Raw genomic sequence first — 8748 nt, forward strand, 5'->3', positions numbered from 1 at the left:
GATTCGTTGTTGCAGCCCTAACGAGACAATTTCAGAATGTTTTATATGAGGCAAAAATGCACCAGAACAACATTAAAACAGAAGGATGAGGAAATTAAAATCAAGTAAAATACAATAAATAACTTCAAATATATAAACGTCGGCCTTCACAAAATGTTTTGGCAACACAACCATTTAGTGAGTTTTAGGTAAAGAGTGTGGCTGACGTTAACGTACGTCGGTTTCAGTTGCCGAGTAGCACTGACCAGGCTGTTTATTTATTATTTATAATTTTAGTTCGGTAGATAGAAAATAGTTCCGACATAAAACTGTTCACAACAAGGTCTGTAGATCATCTTCAGTAACTGGTTCCTGACTTCTAGAGAGAGGTGACTGTGGTTAAGTGGAGAGCAGGGATCGGTGGTTCGATCCCCGGCTATGCTAGTCGCATGTCGATGTGTCCTTGAGCAAGACACTTAACCCCAAAATTGCTCGTGTAGCTGTGCCTACGGTGTATGAAATGTGTGATAGAATCAGAATTGTAAGATGCTTTGGATAAAAATGACTGTAATATAACGTGAGATGTTAACGTTGAGTTTTTAAAATATATTTTTTGGGCGCTTTAGGAACCAAAAACCGAGTGTCAACTAGTGTCATTATATTAGAGAGACGACAGGCATCTCTACGGATGATAATCTCCAATACCAAAGGTTTACTTTAACAACAAGAGCAACAATCATGACAATAAATATGAGAACAATCACATGAACAGGAGCGCCATGTGGGATATCATCTGAAATGATAAAAAAAAAAAACAGCATAGTATTTATGTTGACGTGAAATAAACAAAAGTTGCTTCAATACATGTTTAGGTGTGCAGTCTTTTCTACTTACAAACAGAAGTACTGGTGAACAGCTCGTAATACAGCGCCTGTATGTGCCATCATCGTCAAGTTTCAATGAAATGTTTCCCGGGTCAGTTCTCGACGGCTCCAGGGACACGAAGACAGCGTCCTCGGAAGGTTCCACGAGGCATGGCAACATGACGTCATTGCCCACCGTCACCTGAGATTGACCGATGACCTGAGACTGACCTAAGGGAGAAACAAGATTCCTCAGTGTGAAAAGTATTTTCACTGGCGGCTCAGAGAGATTAACGCAGTTTAATCCTTCACCACAGATAAACTATACCTAAGAAAAATAATGCGCCCTAATCCCACAAAATCAATTTGTATGTAATATATGTAATCATCAGCCAGGAAGTATAAAGACTACAAAAACCCATATCGGATGGGTGGGAGGGTTAGGTGCATGGGTATAACAGAAAAAAGCTTTTTCACCCAAGAGACCATAACAAAATGCAGTGTTATTGTTATTGTCATAAACGCCTACATTTAGAATTGAATGATTGTACTCAGCTTTTGCCATAAAACACCATTGGTTTAAATAACAGAATTTAACATAAGATTAAATACAGGACGCCACCCAATTTTGAGAAAAATATGAAAAAATACAGAATTTGATTTTAATCAATTTAGTGGATCTCAGGGTTGCTATGGAGTTCTCGTCATGGTGTACAGTGACTTATTATTTCATATACGCACAAATCAAATGATCAAGTTCTTCATAAATGACATTTATTGAACTAACTACATAACTAAACTACTAAACAGAAAATTTATGAATAAACGATAAAATTAACAAAACGAAGGGAATGAATGAAGAATATGATCAAGAGTACAAAGAATAACGACGAACCACGTATAAATGAAAAGGATTGCATGTATCCAGGTAGAATCAGTGACTCGTATCATTGCTTTATGTTTATCAATTCATTGTTTGACATTTATATATTGAATTTGGTTCAAAAGATTAAAGCAATACTCTGAGTAGTCAGCAGTAAAGTGTTTGCCTTAAGAAGTTATACATTTACAAAGTTCACAGCATCTGAATTACGTGAGCACGAACCATCTGTTAAATGCTCACATCCGTTGTTTGAATATTTAAACCCTCAAACTCAATTTACCGAATCGGCCACCAGATGACGCCCAAGTTCCAGAGCTTTGTTAAAGCAGTGGGGAAGAGGAGGAGCACTTGAAGGTCGGGACGTTTCTTTGGTACCGCCCACTGGATCACCTCCGCCACTCAGGTGGGACACAGTTAGTGTCGCTCAGTAGAAGGTAACTTCTCAGCAAAGGCCTTTCCAACACCTTTTCACCACTCACTTGTTGTACTTGTATTCAAGCTCAGATCTTCTCAGGGTCATAAAAACTTTAAGGACAAATATTTCTTTGCTTATTGACCGGGGTATGTTATTTCTTTATATATATATATAGGTTGTGTATTTTCTTTCTCGCAACAATCAACTCTTCGAGTTTTTATCATCTGTTTGTCATCTTTACACTCCCCATGTCATTTATTTATCATGCAACTTGTGTACTTCAGTATATATATATATATACATGTATATATATATATATACTGTATATATATAAATATATATGCTGTATATATTTTTTTAAAGATGTATATTTTTAAATGATAGATTTAGCTCATGTTGAATAGCAGCGTGCATGTATAAAGCGTGTTTTGAAAGGTCCCTCACATTGTTTGCGACCACAAACCAGCACAGGAAACTGCAGACAGAGAGGCACAAGAGGAAGGGGCTGAGAATTCAAACACAAACTACATCTCGTGGGTCACACAGACGTAACACACTCCCAAGTGCAGATTTTGTTAATGAACCTGCAAGCCAAAATCACATTTTTTTTAAACAACTATTTGATTTGCATTTATTTAGTGTTGCACTCCTTGACCGCTCTGTCCTTCCTTCAGCGGTCGTTCTCCACAACAAAGGCTCTCCCTCTGGGGCTGCTGTGTGTGAATGGGCCTTGGTCATGTTGTTCTTCTGCCTGTTTGGCCTTTTTGCAGCCGAGTTCAGACACATCGACTGCCACCGCCTTGCTGTACAGAAACAAGCTCTTGCGATCGACCGCAGCCCTGCCTCGGTAGAAGTCAATGGTTATGTCGCAAATGCACTCAGCTGAACGCACACAAGTGCCTGTGGCTAAGAATAGAATAGAATAGAATCGTACTTTATTCATCCCCAAGGGGAAATTTGTCTGTGGCAGCAGTAAACAGGGTTACACAATAGAATAAAAAATATTAAGTGTGTAAAATGCACAATATATACAATGTAATAAAATAAAATAAAATAAAATAACCGAGCAGGACCTATTAGATTTAAGAAGATAAAGTAATAAAAATGCACAGTATATACACTAAGTAGAAACAATCTTAACTGCAGTTGCCATTTTGTCTTTAATGTAGTCACAATGACATGTGCATTAGTTTCACAATATGTGATATACCAAACTGTAGAATATATTTTTGTATTTGCAATTTTGAAAGATTTAATAATATCAGGTTTGAAAGCTGTATATTTGAATATTTGAAGTGGTATTTGAACATTTTTATCTCACACTTTGTCTCAAGTGTTTGCAAGATTTACCTTTTCCTTTTTATGTTGATCAACACATAAGGAGAGTAAAGAACACGTTATCTTTCTATTTCTTTAAAATGATAATCTGACGATTAACTGATTATTCGTTTGACTGAGTCTGTAAAACGTAAACTGCAATAAATGTGCACTAACACATGGTGGCACCATTCAACTATCATTCAATCTGCACAGTGCTTTGACGTCTATTCAATAATAACCCTTTAAAGGTACCATATGTGATAAATGTATCCACAGATCATTTACTCATACATATATCGTTATCTCTAGTATTTTTTCCTCTTCCTTCTCTCAGCACTGTATTTCATACTCTGTAACAACGTAAGATATTAGTGCATAGACAGAGAATACCGGGAAAAGTCTGGACTTTTTCTCCCTCGCTCTCCACCTGTCAGCTGGATGTAATACAATAGAGGACGGGGAATAGAAACAGAGGATGGAGTTATGCAGGAAAGGTTTTGTTAGCAAGAGAGACAATAAAGTTTCCTTAGGGCATAATGCATAATGAGAACTGTAACCCACTATTTTATACATTTAAGCTTTTAATTTGAAGGACTTTTGCAAAAATGACTAATCAAAGCTCTGCAATACTAATGAAAATGCCTGTTAGTCCATAATATAAATCTTTTCTGCACATTGAAGTTGCCCTTCACAGCCACAGTAACTGCACTCACCAGCAGGGGCGCTGTGGAGCGGTGGCGGCTGACGATCATTAATCCGGATGGGAAAATAGAGCTCTGGTGCCGTGCCAGCATGTTTTTGGAAGATGCCTCTAGTTTAGACAGAGGTTGGACATTCAGCACAATTTGTCAGGGCTATTTGAGATGGGCAAAACAATGGAGCTCTCACAGCCACGCCGATAGTGGGAGAGGTCCTCCTCTTGGCTCCGGCACCCAAACTATGTCTCTCATCCAACTTCTCTGTTTATTTACACATATTGTCTCGGGGTCCGTTGCCACGGTCTCTGGTCGTACTTCGTGATCAAATTTTTCACTTTTATTGATGTCATTATAAAAATAAAAAATGACTGGGGGCATGTAGGGAAGCTTGTGCTGGGAATATATGGGCCCCCTGTGTCCTGCTGTGTCCCGACAGCATTCTTTCACATACTCCGTGCTGTGTGATCACCAGAGGGGGCCTTTGACGAGCGGGCCCAGGGATCAGACGGACAGCTCGGAATTCTATGGGAATTTCTCAAGTGCTGTTGGTTACCAGTGGTTCTGCTGCAGACAGCATGCAGATTTGCTACTTACACTTGCGGTTAAACAATGCCGTCTCAGGTCTCTGATACACTTGTTTACTGCAGCTGATCGGCAACGTGAACTTCAGGTCGCTCTTGTGACGCCTGTATTTACTCCAAAATGCAGAGCAGCGCTGGGAAGAACTTGGTTTTCTCCTACCTTGCATTCAAACTTTTGAGCCCGTTGAGGCCTCGGACATACAAGTTCACCTCAGGGTGTGAATATTTGTGTTTGAAAGTGCAATCTATCTTGGCTAGGTCTGCTGAAATGACGATATGTTCTTGAATTATACAGCAGGTCCTACAGAGGAATTCACAGGGAAAGCGTTGGCGCCAAAATACTCTTAGCCCTGCTGTTTTCATTAGTGAGTATAAAAGGCATCTGATAAAGTAATAAAACTCATAAAATCACCTGTAGCGATGTGCAAAGAATGGGAGGCCCTTGATGTAAATGTCAGAAAAAAGGTCTGGATCCTCTATTGTTGTGTAGGAGAACATGGTTTATGTGACGCCCGGCTTGTTGCTTTTGACTTTGATTCAAGAAAAGAGGTGCATGCTTTCGAGGCCTATACTGTAATCTCTCCCAACACCTGCTCGCGCTCTAGTCCCTCTTATCCCCTCAACAGCTCTCCACCAGAAACAATAGCAGGGCCTTCCTATCATGCGACGGAGCAGTCGCCTCCGAGTTCGCTATCAGAAATCGCCGCTCGGCTTCTCCGAAACAGTCTGTCAGCTCTTATCATTGGAGAGCCAAATCCTGGGCATTCCATCTCGAAAGGCCACTTCATCTGCAAGACAGCTGGATCTGCCAAACGTGAAGGTCTGGAGAGGAGTTAAGTGTTGGGCAGAATAGTTAGCGAGAAGGAGATGAAGAGGATAAGGGGGGGGGGGGGGCAGATACAGAAGAGAGATGGGATTGTCCAGAAGTGAGAGAGCTAGATCCAGAGACTGATCTAGAGACGCAAGAGAAAGATTGACTGAGTGATAGAGTCAGAAGAGAGAGAGAGAAAAAAGAAGAGTGGGCACCAGCAGCTGTGATCTCACCCTCCTCTACTCTCCTCTGGCAGCGGCATCCAGAAAGCTGCCCTTTCGCTGAAAAATGCCAAGCGCACCACATTCCACCGCCACACAAAGGCCCTCCCTCGTCTCAGCTGCACGGGCACAATCAGACAAGGGATAATTATATAATTAGGCTGGCTGGTGCAGACAGGGGACCGTCAGATGGTGTGTTGGTGTGTCATATTTATGTTATCAGACAATGAAGAGAGTCTGGTCTTATCAGAGGAGGCAGCAGAGTGTGTGGGGGGGCTCCAGCTGTGGCACTTAGGAACAGATTGTCGTGATAGAGAATAACGGGTCGATAGAACGACCGTCAGCATGTGGCCCGGCCGTCATCAGGGCCCGTATTGTGGCCGAGCCTTGGTGTGTGTGTGTGTGTGTGTGTGAAGAGGTGGGGACTTTCGGGGCTCCGACAACCAGAAACATTGAAGACCAAATTGAATGGATGGCATGGTGCTGGATGGTACTTTACTCCGCTAAATTTATAAAAGTGGATATTCTCACAATCCTTTTTGATAGAATTTGTAGGCTACTACCATCATTGGAGTGGGAATGCTGGACATTTCAAACTATTATCCATTACTTTTATCTTTGAGCTAACTAGCTAATTTAACTCATTTCAGCAATTTACCTTTTGCCATTCCAACCATTGGTTCACTCCCTTTAGCCTTTTCAACTTGTATCCATTACTTTTAGTTAACTGTTTATCCAGTGCTCAATCTATTTTGACAGTTTATAATGACTATTCTTAGTTGTCTACTTTAAACATGTATCCAATAGATTGCTTGTTCTGTTTTAGCTTTCTAGCTAATTTTGCTAATTTCAACCATTTGTCCACTTCTTTTAGCTGTTTCAATTATTATCTCATACATTTAGCGACCTGCTAGATCTAGTTTAACAAAGTATCCATTACTTTTAACCAACTGTTTCAACTTCTCTGCTCGCTTGCCAACAAGTTTGCATGCCCTCTGAAAACAGGGTGGTGTTCAGGTGTTACAGCTGACTCAATACATGGATATATTTAAAAGAAATAAGTCATAATATATATTTTTTGCAAATGCATTCAGTTACTCCCCAATCTGTCCATGTACCCTTGGTAACATGCTGCAGTGGGCCTACCCATCGCTGCAGTACATGACCACTAAAATTGCCAAACAGACCACCTCTTCCCTCTTGTCGAGCCAGGATCCACGCTCCCAGACGAGAATTGAGCCAGTGTCCCGCTCAGTTGGCCACCACCCAAAAATCTCCCCTCGCACCGTGGCCTTGGCTTTGGGTGTGTCTCCACTCGCACGGGACAGCACAGAATAGACTATTGTTGATCGCACAAGACAGCGAGCCAGGGGAAGAGGGAGGGGGTGGTGTTGGGCAAGGGAGATGGTGGGGGGGGGGGGAGAGAAATTAGCTTTTAACGAGCGAGCGAAAAGCACATGGACAATGAAGCATATGGCTCTCCTCCCACTTACATGCGTGTGCACTGATGCAGAGCCACTGGACATTTATCCACACACACACACACGCACACGCACGCGCACACACGCACAGTGCCCAGTCTTTCTTTCGCCAAGGTTTCCACATACATGTAGTATTTTGTTTTGAGCTCAACATTGTGCACAAACACCAGGCATCTGCTATGTCATCAGAAGCTAACAAGGCCATGCATGTTCACAATGATGTGTATCAAGAGACACGCAACAATGCACAAACATCAAGTAGCTTTGAAGAAAAACTTCTGCGTTTTAGGAAATAAGCTTATTCACTATCTTGCAGACAGGTACATGAGAAGATCGGCACAACTACCATATGTTTACGATAAATATGAAGCTACAGCCAGCAGCCCGTTAGCTTAGCTTAGCACAAAAACTGGAAACGGGTAAGCAGCTTGCCTGGCTCTGTCCATAGGTAACAAAATCTGCCTTCCAGTGACTCTAAAGTTAGCTAATTAACACGTCATGGCTCATTTGTTTAATCACTACATAAATTAAGGTGTAAGAACCGTCTCAATGACTTCCTGGTTGCCTGGTAACCTCACAGTGACCACAAGACTGCGGTGCCCAGCTAAGAAGTAGTCCTGGGTAATTTTGTGAGTGGATTTTGTTACCTTTGGACAGAGCCAGGCTAACTGTTTCCAGTGTTTTACTGGTGCAAAACATTGGTGAAACACAGGTATTTTGTGCCAAAATACAGTCTGCAAAGCTTTAGTTAATATCCCCCTCGCATTTATTCAGAAACTAATATTGATGTACAGTTTAGGAGAAATGTCTTCTTGAAAAATGTCTTTAAAGTTTGAAATTAGAATAGAAAAGACCGCTGAAGGATTTGTTGACTTAGTGAACTGTCTTCTTTCCTCATCATCCACAAGAGAACAAAACATAATCTGTTGCATTCAAGAGTCACTCAGCTTAGTCAAAATACAATTCTAATGTATTTATTTTCTGGAAATTTAAATGAACCATGTGAGTGGTTAGCCATTTCACTTTAAGTTTCCTCACTTAATTTACATTAGTTCTGACCATTTTTCAAAGCACAGCATAGATTGTTAGATTGATTTTTAGCTTCTGGGAAAACTTCCACTTTCTAGAGGGTAGAAAATCAATGTGAAAAGTAATGTGAACCATTGTAGTTAATGAGCTGAAACATGCAGAACCAGTATATGGTACATTCCATTTACTATACATGTGGTACTTTCTGCCTTGATGCTTTCTGTCTGACACGCACACGGAACGGTGAAGAATTTCTTTGTCTCACATAACCGCAGGCGACTGTTTGCCTGAAACATCAGCAAACAGTCATTATCACTTACGAGGCTCCAATTGTCTGTGTCTTTGGTGAGATTACTGCTTTTGAACACGTGAAAAAAAACAGATCTTCATACGGTAGAAAGTATCACTCTCATGGAAACAAAAACAACCACCTTCAATTACAGATTCTCATCCAGCTTGGAGAAGAT

The sequence above is a fragment of the Anarhichas minor genome, unplaced genomic scaffold (genome assembly GCF_050575085.1).
Source record: "Anarhichas minor isolate MPS153535 unplaced genomic scaffold, ASM5057508v1 ptg000007l, whole genome shotgun sequence".
Taxonomy (NCBI): Eukaryota; Metazoa; Chordata; class Actinopteri; order Perciformes; family Anarhichadidae; genus Anarhichas; species Anarhichas minor.